The sequence below is a fragment of the Heliangelus exortis genome, chromosome 27 (assembly GCF_036169615.1).
Source record: "Heliangelus exortis chromosome 27, bHelExo1.hap1, whole genome shotgun sequence".
NCBI classification, from domain to species: Eukaryota; Metazoa; Chordata; class Aves; order Apodiformes; family Trochilidae; genus Heliangelus; species Heliangelus exortis.
In genome coordinates, this window is record NC_092448.1 from 2,955,266 (window position 1) to 2,969,832 (window position 14,567).

Consider the following 14,567-nt stretch of genomic DNA (forward strand, 5'->3'; position numbering starts at 1 on the left):
ATTTCACACTGGATTTCATCCCAGCAGGAATCAGCCCCACCGGGAGGAGAGATTTGGGAGTAACGTGGCAACCCCTCACCCACCCCTAAAATCAAGCCTGAGGAGGACACAACCACCTTCACACACAATTTGGGGCTCCAAAAAGGTTGGAAGGCCAGAAGAAACCTGGTTGTCACACATCAGGACACAGGGACACGACCTGGGAACCTCAGCCTCCAAACCCCAACACCCCCATCTCCAAGCCCCATCCAAGGTGGCCTTCAACACTTCCAGGGATGAGGAAGCCACAACTTCTTGGAACCACCTGGGCCAGGAGCTCACTACCCTCAGACCAAAGAATTTCTTCCTCATCCCCATGAATGTTCGCAGGGCCCCAGTGCTCATCCATCCCTGGCTTGGAGTGAAGGTGCTCCAAGCAAGGCCCTCTAATCACCATCCTGGTGAATCCCAACAGAACCACTGCAATTTTAGTATTAAATTAATCCCCCTGGACATCCAGGGTGCCATCATTTAGATATTCACCCCATTACTGATGGAACAAATCTACTTGAAACCCAGTTCTGCCGGGCTCCAGGAGCAGAAACTGCATTTACACTCATGGAAAAGTGGCCAAGTCCAACTTACCTGCTGCTCAAACCCCACTTTTCCAGCCTGGAATCACCTGATTCAAACTTCAAAAGAAACTGAGCCCGGAGAAAAACCCAAAGGGTTTCACCCCCGTTGGGCTCCGTGGGCTGAAATCGCGCGACTAAAAAGCGGCACGTGCCCCCTCTCCCAGGTCTTGGCTTCCATCTAGGCTGCCTCCAACCCAACCTCTCGGTTGTAAAACGCCTTCTGACACAGCAGACAGACAAAATGGCTGGCTCCCAGGGCGAGCATTTCCATACAATGCTATCAAAAAAAAAAAAAAAAAAAAGGCAAAGAACCTAAAAAGGTTAATTACGACTCAACGGCTCGGCGAGAGATTCGGCGGGGAGGTGGAGGGAAAGGGCTCGAAGCGGTGGTGGTGGTGGGGAGGGGGGAATGAAGAAATCAATTTTCAAATCTCCTGATTGAATCAAAAGCCATGCTCCTCTCTGAACCCTGGGAGTTGTCAAGAAATCCTCCAGTGGGTTGGGGGTTATTGTGCTCCTCCAGCCCCGTGGAGGAATTTTATCCGCAGGTAAGAATTAAACCCAAAAAACACCATCAAAAAAACCCCCCACGACCAAAAAAAGCCAAGAGGTAAAGCTCCGCGGCGGAGATTTGGATCAAGAAGGTGCAGAGGAGGTTTTAAAGGCACACACACAGCCCCAAAACGCAGCCTTAACAAAGAGAAAAAGAGCTGACAGGCTCTGGGAAACGATTCGCCGAGCGTAAAAAAAGCGGAGTCATTCATAAATCGATGGGGAGGGGGGGGGGGGTGGTGTGTGAAGCTGGGGGTTTCTCCCTGCCCGTTCCCTCTGGCCTCAGAGAGGAGACAAAAAAAGCCAAAAAAAGACAAAGGGAAGGTTTGGAGGAGCCAAACCCCGAGGTTGGTTTGCCACAAGCTCCAGGAGGTGCTGGGTGGTTGCGGCAGCCCGTAAATTCTTTGGGTCGTTGCAGCACGAAGTCATCAAAACCACTTCTGCCCTTTCCCCCCCTTTCCTTTTCACCCTCAGCAGACACTGAACCCCCCCTTAAACCCCATCTTCCCCCCCAATTCCTCCTCCTCACCGAGCTCAGTGGAGAAAGGAAATTCAGAAACTGAAGATAAAACATCTGACTCTGGCTCTGCCGGCGGGACGGCCCCGAGCAACTTCCCCATCCCGCTGGGTCAGATCCCTGTGGCCACAGCACGGGGGGGGTGAAGACCCCAAGACCCCCCCCCTCTAGCCCAGGACCCCCAAATCGCTGCTGTCTTGGATTCTGCATCCCCCCAGGTTGAGTTTTGGCACAAAGCTGAAGGTGTGGAGAAACAAAAAAGTGTTTCTCCTTCCTTTCCCGGCTAAGTTTGGGGTTAAGTTTAAGGCAAGATGGAGGTGGGATCCTCAAAAATCCCAAATGAGCCCCCCCCAGAATCATTTTGAAGTTGTGGAAGGATGGGGGAGAGGGAGAAACAAATTGAAATGAAAGGAGATTTCCCAAAAGAGGGGGAAAAAATCAGATACAGATGTTTCGGGGAGGGGGGGGACGGGACGGGAAGGTCCCCGCAGGAAAAAAAAAAAAAAAAAAGAGAAATAAAAGGGAAAAGGGAAGAGAAAGGGAAGGGAAAGGGAAGGGAAAAGGAGTGCTGGGCTTCCTCAGCCTCCATCCTCCTCCTCCTCCTCCTCCTCCTGGCTGGGATGACGCAGGCTCTGCCTTATATAACGCCCGGAGAGTTCCTCGACTGCGGCCTCGGGCTTTGTGCGCGCGGCGGCGCCGGAGCCTCCGGGGGAGAAACCCCAAAAAATCCCCAAATGGAGCAAAAATTCCTTCAGGGAGGGGACATAGAAATGTCTGGGGTTTTTTTGGGGGGTTTAAATAGGTGGGAGAAGGGTTGGCCAAGGGGTGGGTTGAGTAGTGGGAGGTGGGGTTGGGGTTTTTTTTTTTTGGGGGGATGGTCGTGTCCTGAAAAGGGGATGGGAAGAGCTGGAAAAGTCCTGGTGGGAAGTAGAGAGAGGAAGAGGAGCTGCTGGTCCATAGAGAGCCTTTTGTTCAGGGCAAAAAAAAAAAAAAAAAAATGAAGTTAGGGAAAAAAAAAAAAAAGAGGTGAAAAAAATGAAGGGGGAAAAAATGAGGGGGAAAAAGTGAAGTTAAAAAAGAAATGAGGAAGAAGGGAAAAATGAAATTAAGGATGGAGTTGGGGGTGGGATGAGAAATGGAATTGGGGATGGGGTTAGGGGTGAAATTAGAAATTATATTGAAAAGGAATAAAAATGGAATAAAAATAGAATTAAAGTAAAAATGAAGCAAAATGGAATAAAATGGAAAAATGAGATAATAATGGGAAAAACGTTAAGAAAAATGAAATGAAAATAAACAAAATGCAGAAGAAATTTAAAAATTGAAAACGAAATAAAATCGAAATAACCAACAACGAGCTCCAACCCAAATTCAAAATAATTCTTTTTTTCCAAAAAAATGACAAACAAATAAAGGAGATTTTGGAAAAAAATTATCTTAATAACGAGCCCCAAAAAAAAAAAAAAAAAAAAAAAGAGGGACAGTTGTACTTACAGGTCCAACCTTCCTGCTGCCTCCTCCAGCTGTCAAGAAAATCAGGGAGCAAAGAAGGGGGGAGAGGAGTGGGAAGGGGGGAGCGGAGCCGGGGTGGCCCCGGGTGCCATCCCCCTCCAGGGACCTGCAGGGACCCCGTCTCCAAGCGGGCACTTCCCTGCCAATCATGCGCCGCGGTACTGTTATGTTAAACAAAAGAAGAGGGGGGGGGGTTGGGGGGGGGTGGGGGGGGATGCTTGACTTTTACCCAGCATGCCTCGCGGGGGCAGGGAGAGGGGAAAAAAAAAAAAAAAAAAGGGAAAAAAAAAAAAAGGGAAAAAAAAAAAAAAAAAAAATCCCAAACCAAACCCCAAACCAGTTGCAACCGGTTTGTAACCTCGGAGTAAGGAATTCGCTCGGCGTTCCCGGAGTTTTGGGGTCATTTTGGAAGAGGTTGGGTTCTTTTGGGAAGGGGGGGGGTTTGGTGTCCCCTCCCCTCTCGTTTCCCCCCCCCCCACCTCCTGCCAGCAGCTCCTGGCCCTCAGCCAAACTTTGTCTTCATTCATCAGAGGAGCTCCTGCTCCTCTCCCAGGGGATTTTAACTCTTTCCTGACCAGAAAGCATTAAACACCCCCCCCCACCCTTTCCAAAACCTGCCCCCCACCCCAAAAAAATAAAATTAAAAAAAAAAAAAAAAGCTCCAGAAATTGCTCCTCAAGGCTCCACGTGGGGGTTTGGCCACCAGCACAAAATCAGGGAGGGCAAAGAACCCCTGGATCTTCTGACTGAGGTGCTGGGGATGGACACAGAGGTGGTGGAACAACAGCAGGAGGAGATCCTGGAGCTGCTGGAAAGGTTGGAGCAGCTCTGGAGCCAGGATGAGAGAGTTGGGGGTGTCCAGCCTGGAGAAGGCTCCATGGAGACCTCAGAGCCCCTTCCAGAGCCTGAAGGAGCTTCAGATCCCTCCAACTGGGACCTTTAGACCTGGAGGGGCTCCAGGAAAACTGGGAAGGGGCTGTGGGTAAGGGCCTGGAGGGATGGGATGAGAGGGAATGGCTTTGAACTGGAAGAGGGGAGATGGAGAGGAGGTTTGAGGGAGAATTTTTTGGGGGGGAAGGTGCTGAGCCCCAGGTTGTCCCCAGAAGCTGTGGCTGCCCCATCCCTTGCTGAAGGTTGGATGGGGTTTGGAGCTCCCTGGGCTGGTGGGAGGGGTCCCTGCCCATGGCAGAGGTGGGAATGGGTGGGATTTAAGGTCTTTTCCAGCCCAACCCATTCCATAATTCCCAGGAACATCATGAGGCCAAGCCCTGCACAAGGGGGGATCTCCCCCACCCATGGGACAGCAGAACCTGGGCTGATATCCCACTGAATCCCTCCCAAACCCCAGATGGTTTGGAAAAGCCCCACAGTGGGCTCAGGACCTCATCCCTTCCCTCCTCCTGGAAGCTCCACAGGAGTTTGGTTCCTGGCAGCACCCAAACCCCAAGCCCAGATCCCAAGGAAAACCCAAGTCCTGCAGGTCTTGGAGGAAGGTGAAGGAAAGGAGGTCCTGAGGGTGGGAGGGAGGGACAGAAGGTGAAGTGCAGGAGGAAGCAGCAGGGAGGATGATGAGGACAAGGCAGAGGTCTCACTGAGGTGCATTTTGAGGGCCCAGCACACCAAGCAGCTCCTCCAAAAGCCACGAGGACAGAACTGCTTCCTGGGTGTCTCAGCCCAGCTCCACAGAGCCCAGCAGCTTCTGGTAAAATGGGAATTCACCAATTTTTTTTTTTTTTTTTTGTGCTGAAAGCAGAAATTAAACCAGTGTTGGCTTGGGGCTGCGAGGCAGGATGCAGAAGGCCAGAAATGGTGAAGCCCAGGGATGGAGAACCTCAGAGATGGGAGAATCCCAGGGATGGGAGAATCCTGGAGATGGAAAACCCTGGGGATGTAGAACCTCAGAGATGGAGAACCCAGGAGATGGAAGAACCCCTGGGATGGGAGAATCCTGGAGATGGAAAACCCTGGGGATGTAGAACCTCAGAGATGGAGAACCCAGGAGACTGAAGAACTCCAGGGATGGAGAATCCTGGAGATGGGAAACCCTGGGGATGTAGAACCTCAGAGATGGAGAACCCAGGAGATGGGAGAACCCCTGGGATGGAGAATCCTGGAGATGGAGAACCCAGGAGATGGGAGAACCTGGGAGATGGAGAACCCAAGAGATGGGAGAACCCCAGGAATGGGGAACCCTGGAGATGGAGAACCCCAGGGACAGGAGAACCCCTGAGATGGGAGAACCCCAGGGATGGAAAAATTGCAGGGATGGAGACTGCCAGGGATGGCAGGACTGATGTGAAAGTGAAGTCAGAGTAGGACCACTTCCCCATCCCAAACATCTCCCCATAAACATCCACCTTGGTTAAAAACCTTGGAGAACTTTTGGGATGACCATTTCCTTCTCCCCAGACCCTCCCACCCCATTTCACTGCCCCTCACTTCCATCTCCACCACATTCCACCAGTCATTCCCAGCTGAAGGCAGAGCCCTCACCACACTCAGTACCGGGACGGGTCCACTCCAAACCTTCTCCTCAATAACCTGGATCCAGGATTTCCCAAAGCTGGTGGGGATCCTTTCCCCAAAACCTGGCTTTGCCACACCCAACGGTTCAGAGGAACCCACTGGTGGCACCACTTGGTTCTGAAAACTGCAGACACCTCCCATTTTGGGTTGCATTTGGGGTTTACTGACACCTTTCCTCATCCTGGCTGTCAAAATCTTGGGATGGAGGACAGGGCAGGAGGAGAGATGTGAGGGATGTTCAACCAGCCCTGGTTTGATGGAGAGGGTTTCATCTCTGTCATCATCATCTTCCATCCCTTCCAACCCAACCCATTCCATGATTCTGGGAAACCAATCATGTTCTGCATCAGCAGGAGCATTGCCAGATGGGTGAGGGAGGGGATTCTCCACCTCTGCTCTGCTGAGACCCCACCTGGAGTTCTGGGGCCCTTTAAGGTCCCTTCCAACCCAACCCAACCCATTTCATGATTGGGGAGGAGCCAAAGATCTCATTCCAACATTTCTCCCCAGTTCTAAACTCAGCCAGAATGAAACCTCTGGTGGTATCCAGGGAAAGTCAATGACCACACCACCAGGGGAAGGGTTGGGGTTCACCAGGACTTGTTCCTCACCTGCACTGTCCCTTGGTAACCACTCCTCTCCCAAGCTTTTCTCCTCCAAACCCAAAGGATTCAGGAATAAATCCCTTTCTCCTCCTGACTTCTGGGTTTCCCTTCCTTCTGACAGCAAGCAGATCATCATCATCATCATCATCACCATCACCACAGAACTTCAGACTAAAGGAGAGCTTTGAAAAATTGCTTGTTGGAACTGGAAGATGAATTCAGGGGGGAAAGGATGATTTTGAACAAACCAACCCAAACCATTTCCAGTTCAATGGGACTTTGACTTCCAGAAGGAGAATTCCCCAAGGAATCTCCCAAGGAGCAGAACAACCTTCAGGGGGAAAAAGCCCAAGATTGGCTCCCCTGGCTCATCTTGATTGCTAATTTCACCAGATTGGTCTTGCTGAGACCAAGTGACCACCCTGGCCCATCCCAACCTCACCCCCTGCCACCTCCCAATGCTTGGGGTGGTGAATTTTGGAGGAGCAGAAGGAATGAGAGGGAAAGGAGCAAAATTCCACGGGAGAGCAACACAACAACAACAACAAAAAAAACCACCAGGGGAGGAGAAATTAAAGGATCCGGGGCTACCAATGGCCAAGGAGGAAAGGGGCAGGAGAGGAACACCTGGAACTGCCAGATGGTGCCCAGGCATTTCTTAATCCTGGAATAATAAGGGTGGAAAAGCTCTCCAAGACCATCCAGTCCCACCTTCCATCCCAAGGCTTGCAGCACACTTCCCACTCCAGTCTTGGTTCTCCCAAATCCCAACGGAGCACGAGGAGCAACCACCACCCAGCCCAGAAAGGAGATTATTTCAAAGCTGGTTTGTAAAAACCAAACCAAAACAGGGATCTGATCTTCCACCCTTTCCAAACAAACCCATTCCCATCCTGCCCCTGTTTCAGAGGAAAAGGGGGATGGTCCAGGGGTACCCAAGACACATTGGAGCCAAGGGAGATTCTGGGAATCAATTGCCTGTTGCTCCAAATCCTCTTTTAAATCCACAAAAAAAAACCCAAAAAAAGATCTAAAGAGCATTATCTCTTGGCTGGTGAGAGGCCACCAAGTACTGGAGGAGCAGATGGTTTCACTGGGGACATGGGAGCAGTGTCCCCACCAGTGTGGGTTTCCTATAACCACCACCAAGCACCCTTAAAAGGAGGGGTTTAAACTGGGAGCAAACTGGGAGCAGCCCAGATTTCCAGCTCCTGCCCAGTCCAAGCCCTGGTGGGGCCATTCCCTCAGCCAGAATAATTTTAAAGCTCTCAGCACTTGCCTGGGCAACCAAAATGGGTTCTCAAAGTCTAAAAAAATGGCAAAGTGTTCCCATTTTCACCTCCAGGTTACAAGAACCCCACCCAACCCAGGCAACAAACACACAAACCAAACTCATGATGATTGGGAGCCTTCAAATCCATGTCCTGTCCCCCTCCCTCCTGCTTTTTCAGCTCTTTTGGCTTTTCAGGGAGAAAAGTGAAGTTTCTTCACCTCACAAAGTGACTCTGCTGCAGGTAAAGGGAAAAAAATTGAAGCCAAAAAAGTCTGATCAATCACTGAAGGTGAAGCATCTCACTTCTCCCTTCAGGTGATCCTTCTTCCTTCCTTCCCCTCCTGCTCCTCCAGGACTCCACAACTTTACAAATCTTCATCCATGGAGAAGTTCTTGCACAGATTGAGGAGACTGGAGGTGATTTACTCCCCCTCAGCCCCTCCTTAGGGGGAAAATCTGGAGGTTTGGTCTCCAAGCAGTGGCATTTTAGGAGGGCACATCCTCCTTCCTTGCTGGGAGCTTGAAGCAACCCCTTCCCATCTGCTTCTCTGCTGGCTGGGAGGGGAGCATAAAGTTTTTGGTGGTAAAAATCCTGGATTTAGGCCTCAATATTGAACTGGAGAAGGAAAAAAAAATCAGGATTTCAAAGGTTTGGTATCATGGAAGCACCCAACTGCTGTGCTCCAAGGTCCAGGAGATGGGGAAGAGGCAAGGAGCAGCAGTGGTGTCCTCCTCCCACGATGAGAGATGGGGTTTGGTTCAAGTTAATCCCAAAGAAGTGGGATCCTCCCATTCCTTTTCTGAGATTCAATCCTGCATTTATTGGCTCCATTTGAGGTGATGGGCACTCCAGGAAAAGCAAACACCATCTGCAGCAACCAAACCCAAGACATGGGAGGGAACTTGGGGCTGGGGGCAGGTTCTCCAGAACTTCAGAGCACAAGGGGACACCATCCCCCTCTTCCTCCTCCTAGCAGGACTCCACCATTGGATAATTTCAGGGTTTAATCCCCAAAATATGCATTGAAACTTGAGCAGGGGCTCCATCCATCCATCCATCCATCCATCCATCCATCCATCCATCCAGGTGCAACTGGAGTTGGTTGGACAAATAAAAGATGAGGGATGGAACAATAGGGATGGGGCTTGGCCGGAGCAACGTGGAGCAGCCACGTGGAGGTTGGGTGGAAAATAAAACCCACCCCAAGGCTCTTTATAGACTCCCCCAGGCTGCTCGTGGGTCTAATTTTAGAGGGGAAGCTTGGAAGAGCCTCTCCTCACACTCTCCAAATTCCAAAGGCTGGTGGTGGGGTCTTCAGAAGGATTTCAGGCATGTTCTGGATAGCATTATCCCAAAAAACCCCGATAACGTTCCACGTCCGAGGGGCAGAGTTGGCAAAGTGATCCCAAGTCTGGGGTTCTCTCCCTTCTTCTCCTCCAGCCTCTTCCAACAATCCCATGGTTGAGAGATCCATGGAAAGGAAAAATTGTGGAGGATAAAAATCAGAAGAAATCCTCACCCAGGGAGAAGGGGGGAGCTTCCTGAGGGCTGCACCCACAACCAGGACCTCAAAGCATCCCAGAGGTGGGATCATCCCTGAGGTTTTCATCCCAAGGAATGGAATAACCACAAGGATCAAGCTCCAGGTGGGATTCTGGGCAAAAGGAGCAGAGCTTTCCCAGGAAACTTGGCTTTGGCTGAGTCCAAGGAGCAGCCAGAGCTCAAACAACAAAAGTGGGGAGAATGTTGCCCTTGGATCCGTTCTCCAGAGCTGCTCCCGTGGGTCAGGGAAAACCAGTTGGATACCCCTGGAAATTCCTGCAGTTTTCCCTTGATTCCATGAAAATCCCAACAGGATCCTTGAAGTTTTGGGGTACCTGGAGAACCATCACCTCCGGAGCTCCATGTTGGCTGAATTTTAAGTCCATTTATTCCCAGGTTGGATGAAAAAAAAAAAAAAAAAAAGCAGGAAAATGAGAAGCAGGGCACATGAACATCCTCCAAACCATCTCCAACTCTGCTGGGAAGGAGAAGGTGGGATCCAGGAGTCCAGATAATAATTAAAAAGTCATCAGCTTTTCCAGAGAGAGGAGACAGCTCTGGAATGGGTGGAAAAATACAGTCAAGGGGACCCCAAGGGGGTGGCTGAGCCCCCACTCCTCACGTTGTCGAAGTCCCAATTCCAGAGTTTATTTCTTTAAAAGGTAAAAAAAAAAAATAAAAAAACCAGAAAAAAAAGATTTCCTGAGTCTCTCTTTTTGCCAGTGACCCAGATAAATGTTTCAACTCCACCTCTCCCAACAGTTCCACTGGGACACCCCTTGGTTTTCCCTGGAAAACTCCTGAAGGAAACGCAGGTGAAGTGGAAAAAAAAAAAAAAAAAAAAAAAAGGGGTGATTTTTGTGAATGATCCAAATTACTGCAAAGAGGGGCAGGAAAACAACTGGAAATCTGAAGGAGACCACCAGGGGCTGAAGGCAAAGCCCCATTTCCCAAGCTGTGGCCCATCCCAGTCCAATTTCTGGAAGTACCACGGGTTTAAAAAAAAACCCAACCTACAAAATACCCACCAAAAAAACCCCAAAACGAAGCATCCAGAACCTCCTGGGGATCGAGGAGCAGAAATCCACATGGTGGGGGGGGGGAGGTGAAGCCCAAAGCACCTGAAGAAGGCACCAGATCCTGAGGAGAAGTGAGTTGAGTTCCTTCTCCATCTTCCAGCCCTCCATCCAAGGCTGTAAAACCGCAGCAGCGCGTGTGGCACAGCCTGATAGGTCCAATTTCTGTGTGTGAGGTGATGGCTTTCCGTGGGGATTGGATTTATGACCAATCTTTTTTTTTTTTTCCCTTCTCTGTTTTTTCCCCCCCAACCTCTTTTTTTTTTTTGAATTTTCTTCTTTTTATTTTAAGCAGAAACGTTTCGCTCGCCCCGGAGCTGTGTTTGCCCCCTCTGAGAACTTCTGAATCCAAAGCTTCTTTTAAAACAACAATAAAAAAAGTCACTCCAGGTTTTTTTCTTTAAAAAAAAAAATAAATTATCATTTAATTTTTTTCCTCACATCCTCAGTTCTCCTTCTTGGGTTAAGAAGTGGAGATTCTTCAAAGGGAGAGGTGAGACGGGACTCCAGGATGACCAAAGAGCCAAAAAAAAATGGATGACCAAAAAAAAAAAAAAAACAAAAAAAAGGAAGGGGGGGAATTACCCCACGTGCGTGGCCCCGAGAAGAATTTGGAGTTGGGGAGATGAAGCACAGAAACTTGTTGATTAAGTGAAAAAAAAATTCTGGATTCTCCTTCAGTGAATGAACTTGGAAGCTCCTCTCCTCCAACCCCCCCCAACCCCCAAAGTGTCTTCCCCTCCAGCAACCATCAAGCCAAAAAAAAATCCACTTGGAGAGCATCTTCAAGCTGAATTAACTCAAGTCCTGGGGCTATCCCTGTTTCCCCCCCCTTGCCTGGCCCCGTGGCCAGCACCTGGAGCAGGGGCAGGGCCTGGGATGCTCCCAGGGGAGCCCCTTGGAAGAGGAAGAGGAAGAAACCCCCAACGGCGACGGCGCAAAGATGGATGCTCCCCGGCGGCCTCGTGATCAGGAAAAGGGATTGCACCTCGTGGGGAAGAGCTGAAGGGCTCAGGAATCAGGTCACCCGCAGCAGAACGGGGTGGGGTGGGTTGCTTGGGGTTTTTTGGTTGAGGGAGGGGGGAAGGTTTGTGGGTCCGGGTTTGGCCGCTTCCCATTCCCGCACCCGTGCGCCCCAGAGCAGTGGGATCACCACGAACCCCACGTGTGTGTGTGGGGGGGGGGGTCCCCAGGGACACGGGGGCCACCATCAATCTGTCACCACTGGGGAGTTTCACACCCACACCCCCAATCAAAGCAGAGTTCCCACCCCCACCCCCACCCTGTGACAGGAGCATCCCGAGGTGTTTCAAACCTGGAGCAGCACATCTGGAGGCCCCATCAGTCCCCCCCAACCCCTCTGGTTGCCATCCTGAGGGATTGAAAGCCCTGCAGAGGGGTGAGGGGCTCCGAGGAAGCCCCCAGGCCCCATCCTTCCCCACCACCCCCCCCTCGGGGTGCCATCCCTCCCCAAAAAAGACGTCGTCAAACCCTCCCACCCCTTCATCTCCAGGAGGACGCTGCCGTGGGTCTGTACCCCATCCCCACCCCCCTCTCTCTTTTTTCCTCCCCCAGCCTGTCAGCAGGCACCAAAAAAAAAAAAAAAAAAATTAAATATATATTAAGTCTATCTTTAAAAAAAAAAAAAAAAAAAACAGCCAAGCCAACACCTCCATTTTGGGGAGGGGAGGGGAGGGGGGGGGTGATTTCAGCAACCAGAAGGCGAAGCAGTTGGAGTCGATCGATCCCATCGCATCCCTGTGCTGCTCATCCTCCTCCTCCTCCTCACTTCCAGCTCTTCCCCCCCCTCCTCAACACTCACCCAAACCTCAACCCTTCCCGGCAGAGCCCCCCCCCCCCCGTTTTTCTCTCCCCCCCTCCCCCCCCCTCAAGCCTCTTTCCAGGCGTCGAAGGGAAGGGGAAACATTTGAAGACCTCAAATTGGGAAATGGAGCCAAGAGGAGCCGAGGACTCCACTGCACACACAGAACCCATTTGCAGTTCCCCCCCCCCCATCCCAAATCCTGATGGGAAAAGGGTGCAGGTAGCCCCCCCCCCAGGTGAAGGAGTTTAAGAGGAAATGGGAAAGTTTCCCTCCCCCGATTTGAAGGAAGAATCGGTAAAAGGGGGGGGGGGTGGGGGTGGAAAAGCTGCTCCCAGTTCCCATCCCGGGGGGGGGGGAGCTGGGAAACGCGATGGAAATTGGGGGGGGGGGGGGGGAACCACACACGGGGATCACATCCGAAACCCAGCAGGAAACAAAGAAAGGGGGGGGGGGGCAGCCCCCCCCAACGAAGCTTCTGTCCCCACAGAGCAGCCCCCAAGCCGAGGATGGGAGGGGGGCGATGAATCCCCCCCCCCCAAAATCCCCCCCGTGCTCGCGGAGAAGCGGCTGCCCCCCAAAACCCCTCCCCAAAATCCCCTCGCTCCGTCGGCTCCGCCTGGGGGGGGGGGGGGGGGGGGGGGCGGCCGCCCCCGTTTCCCCACAGGACCCCCCACGCACCCCGCCCCCCCCCCACTTCCCCACCGCCCCCGGCCCAGACGGCCCCACCCCGGCCCAGACGGTCCCGGCCGCCCCCCCCGCCCCGAGGGAAGGGCCAACACCCCGTTTTACCGCGGGGGATCCCCGCCCCCAGCCCTCCTCGCCCACTCCCGAGGGCTGGGCCAGCCCCTGTACCCCCCCCCCCCCCCCAAAAAAAAAAAAAAACAAACCCAACCCGAGGCTCTGTATGCCCCCCCCCCCCAAAACTCCTCCTGCTTCACCCCCAAACCTTGAGCTCTGCACCCCCCAACCCCTCTGCCCTGTCCCATCCCCCAAATCTCTCAGCTCTGCCCCCAAATTTCCCCCCCCCAAAAAAAAAATTCCTCGGCTCTGTCTCCTCCTCTGAGCTTTGTTCCCCCCCCCCAAATCCTCTGTTCTGCCCCCCCAAATCTCTGAGCTCTCCCCACCCCCTTCTTCTGCCGCCCCCAAACCCCTCGGCTCTTCCCCCCAAACCTGAGCTCTGCTCCAATAAACCCCCTCGCATCTGCCCCCCCCAAATCCCTGCGCTCTTCCCCCCCCCCCCCCCAAAATCTCCCTAAATCTCTGTTGCAATAAGGACCCCTCAGCTCTGCCCCCCTCCCCCCGTCACAAATCCCCCTGCGCTCTGCCCCCTCCCCCATCCCCTCGGTTCTTCCCCCCAAATCTCAGCGCTCCCCCCCCATCCCCCCAAACCCTTTGCGCTCAGAACCCCTCAACCCCCCCTCAGGCGCTGCCCCCCCCCCATCCCCCCCTTCCCCTTCCCTCATCCTCTGCCCCCCCCCCCTCCCCCCCCACAGCTGGGCCCTGCCCCTCCCGCCCCCACACCGGCGCCCACACCGGGCCCGATCCCCTCCCGCTCCCTTCCCCATCCTCCCCCCCGCGGCTCCGCGGGCCTCACCTGGCTCGGGGGACGCCGCCCTGGGGGCCGGGGGCGCCGGGGGGTGCCCTGGGGCCGAGCCGGGGCCGAGCCGGGGCCGGGCCGGGCGGGCGGAGCAGTGGAGGCGCCGCAGCCTCCAGCCGGCACCACCACAAACAATGCGGCTGATTGGCCAGCGGGGTCCCGGCTCCCGCCCCGCCCCCCCGACCCCCGCCGCGACGCCCATTGGCGGGAAGGCTTGAAGGACGTGACTTTCCGCCAATCGAGTCAAAGAGGAGACGAAAAAGGCGGGGATCCGCCTTCCCGATTGGCTGGAGGCTGCGGGTGATTGACGTGCGGCTCGGCCAATAGGAAACCGTGGAGCTACCCCGCGGGGCGCCTTTAATGGGTGCCGGAGCCTGGACATCCGGGTACCGCCGGCCGCGCGCGGTGTCGGCGGGCAAAAAAATCCACACTCCCCCCCCCCCCCCCCCACCCTTTACTCCCCCCCACGGGAGTTTTGGCCCCGCGCGGCCGCCGTAGCCGCGTGGCGAGCGGTACCGGCGGGCACGTGGCCCCGCGCGACGCCGCGAGGAAGGGGCTGGGGGGTCCGGTACCGGGTGGGGCCCGGAATCCCCCCCGCCCCGTGACCCCCCGTGGGCTGAGGAGGCCTCTGCCAGGCCCCAAGATGGCGGCCGGGGCTGCGAGGCGGCGCTCTGGCACCTCTTCCTCCCACTCTCGATGGTGCCCCCCAAAGCTTCCCCCCACTGGAACAAAAAAAAAATGTAATTTTAAGGTCAAATGACTGATTTTAAGGTCAAAATGACGAATTCTGAGGTGAAAATGACTGATATTCAGGTCAAAAGGCCCAATTTTTGAGTCAAAATGGCCAATTTTACCTGAAAAATAACGAAATTTAGGTCAGAATGACCAATGTTTGAGTCAAAATTACCTATTTTCAGGTAAAAATAA

General features: G+C 53.4%; 1 protein-coding gene across 3 annotated transcripts in view; it reads right to left on the reverse strand.

Moving 5' to 3' along the window:
- Positions 1-13,776, reverse strand: part of GATAD2B (GATA zinc finger domain containing 2B) — a 30,798-nt gene extending 17,022 nt beyond the window's left edge. Inside the window, exon 1 of one of the 3 annotated variants that reach the window (XM_071726955.1) lies at positions 13,638-13,776. The gene's annotated coding sequence lies outside the window, so the exon portion shown is untranslated. Of the gene's footprint in view, positions 1-3,177; positions 3,196-13,637 lie in introns of those variants that run through there. The other 2 variants (XM_071726957.1, XM_071726956.1) reach the window with 2 other exon arrangements.
- Positions 13,777-14,567: the final 791 nt, after the last annotated feature.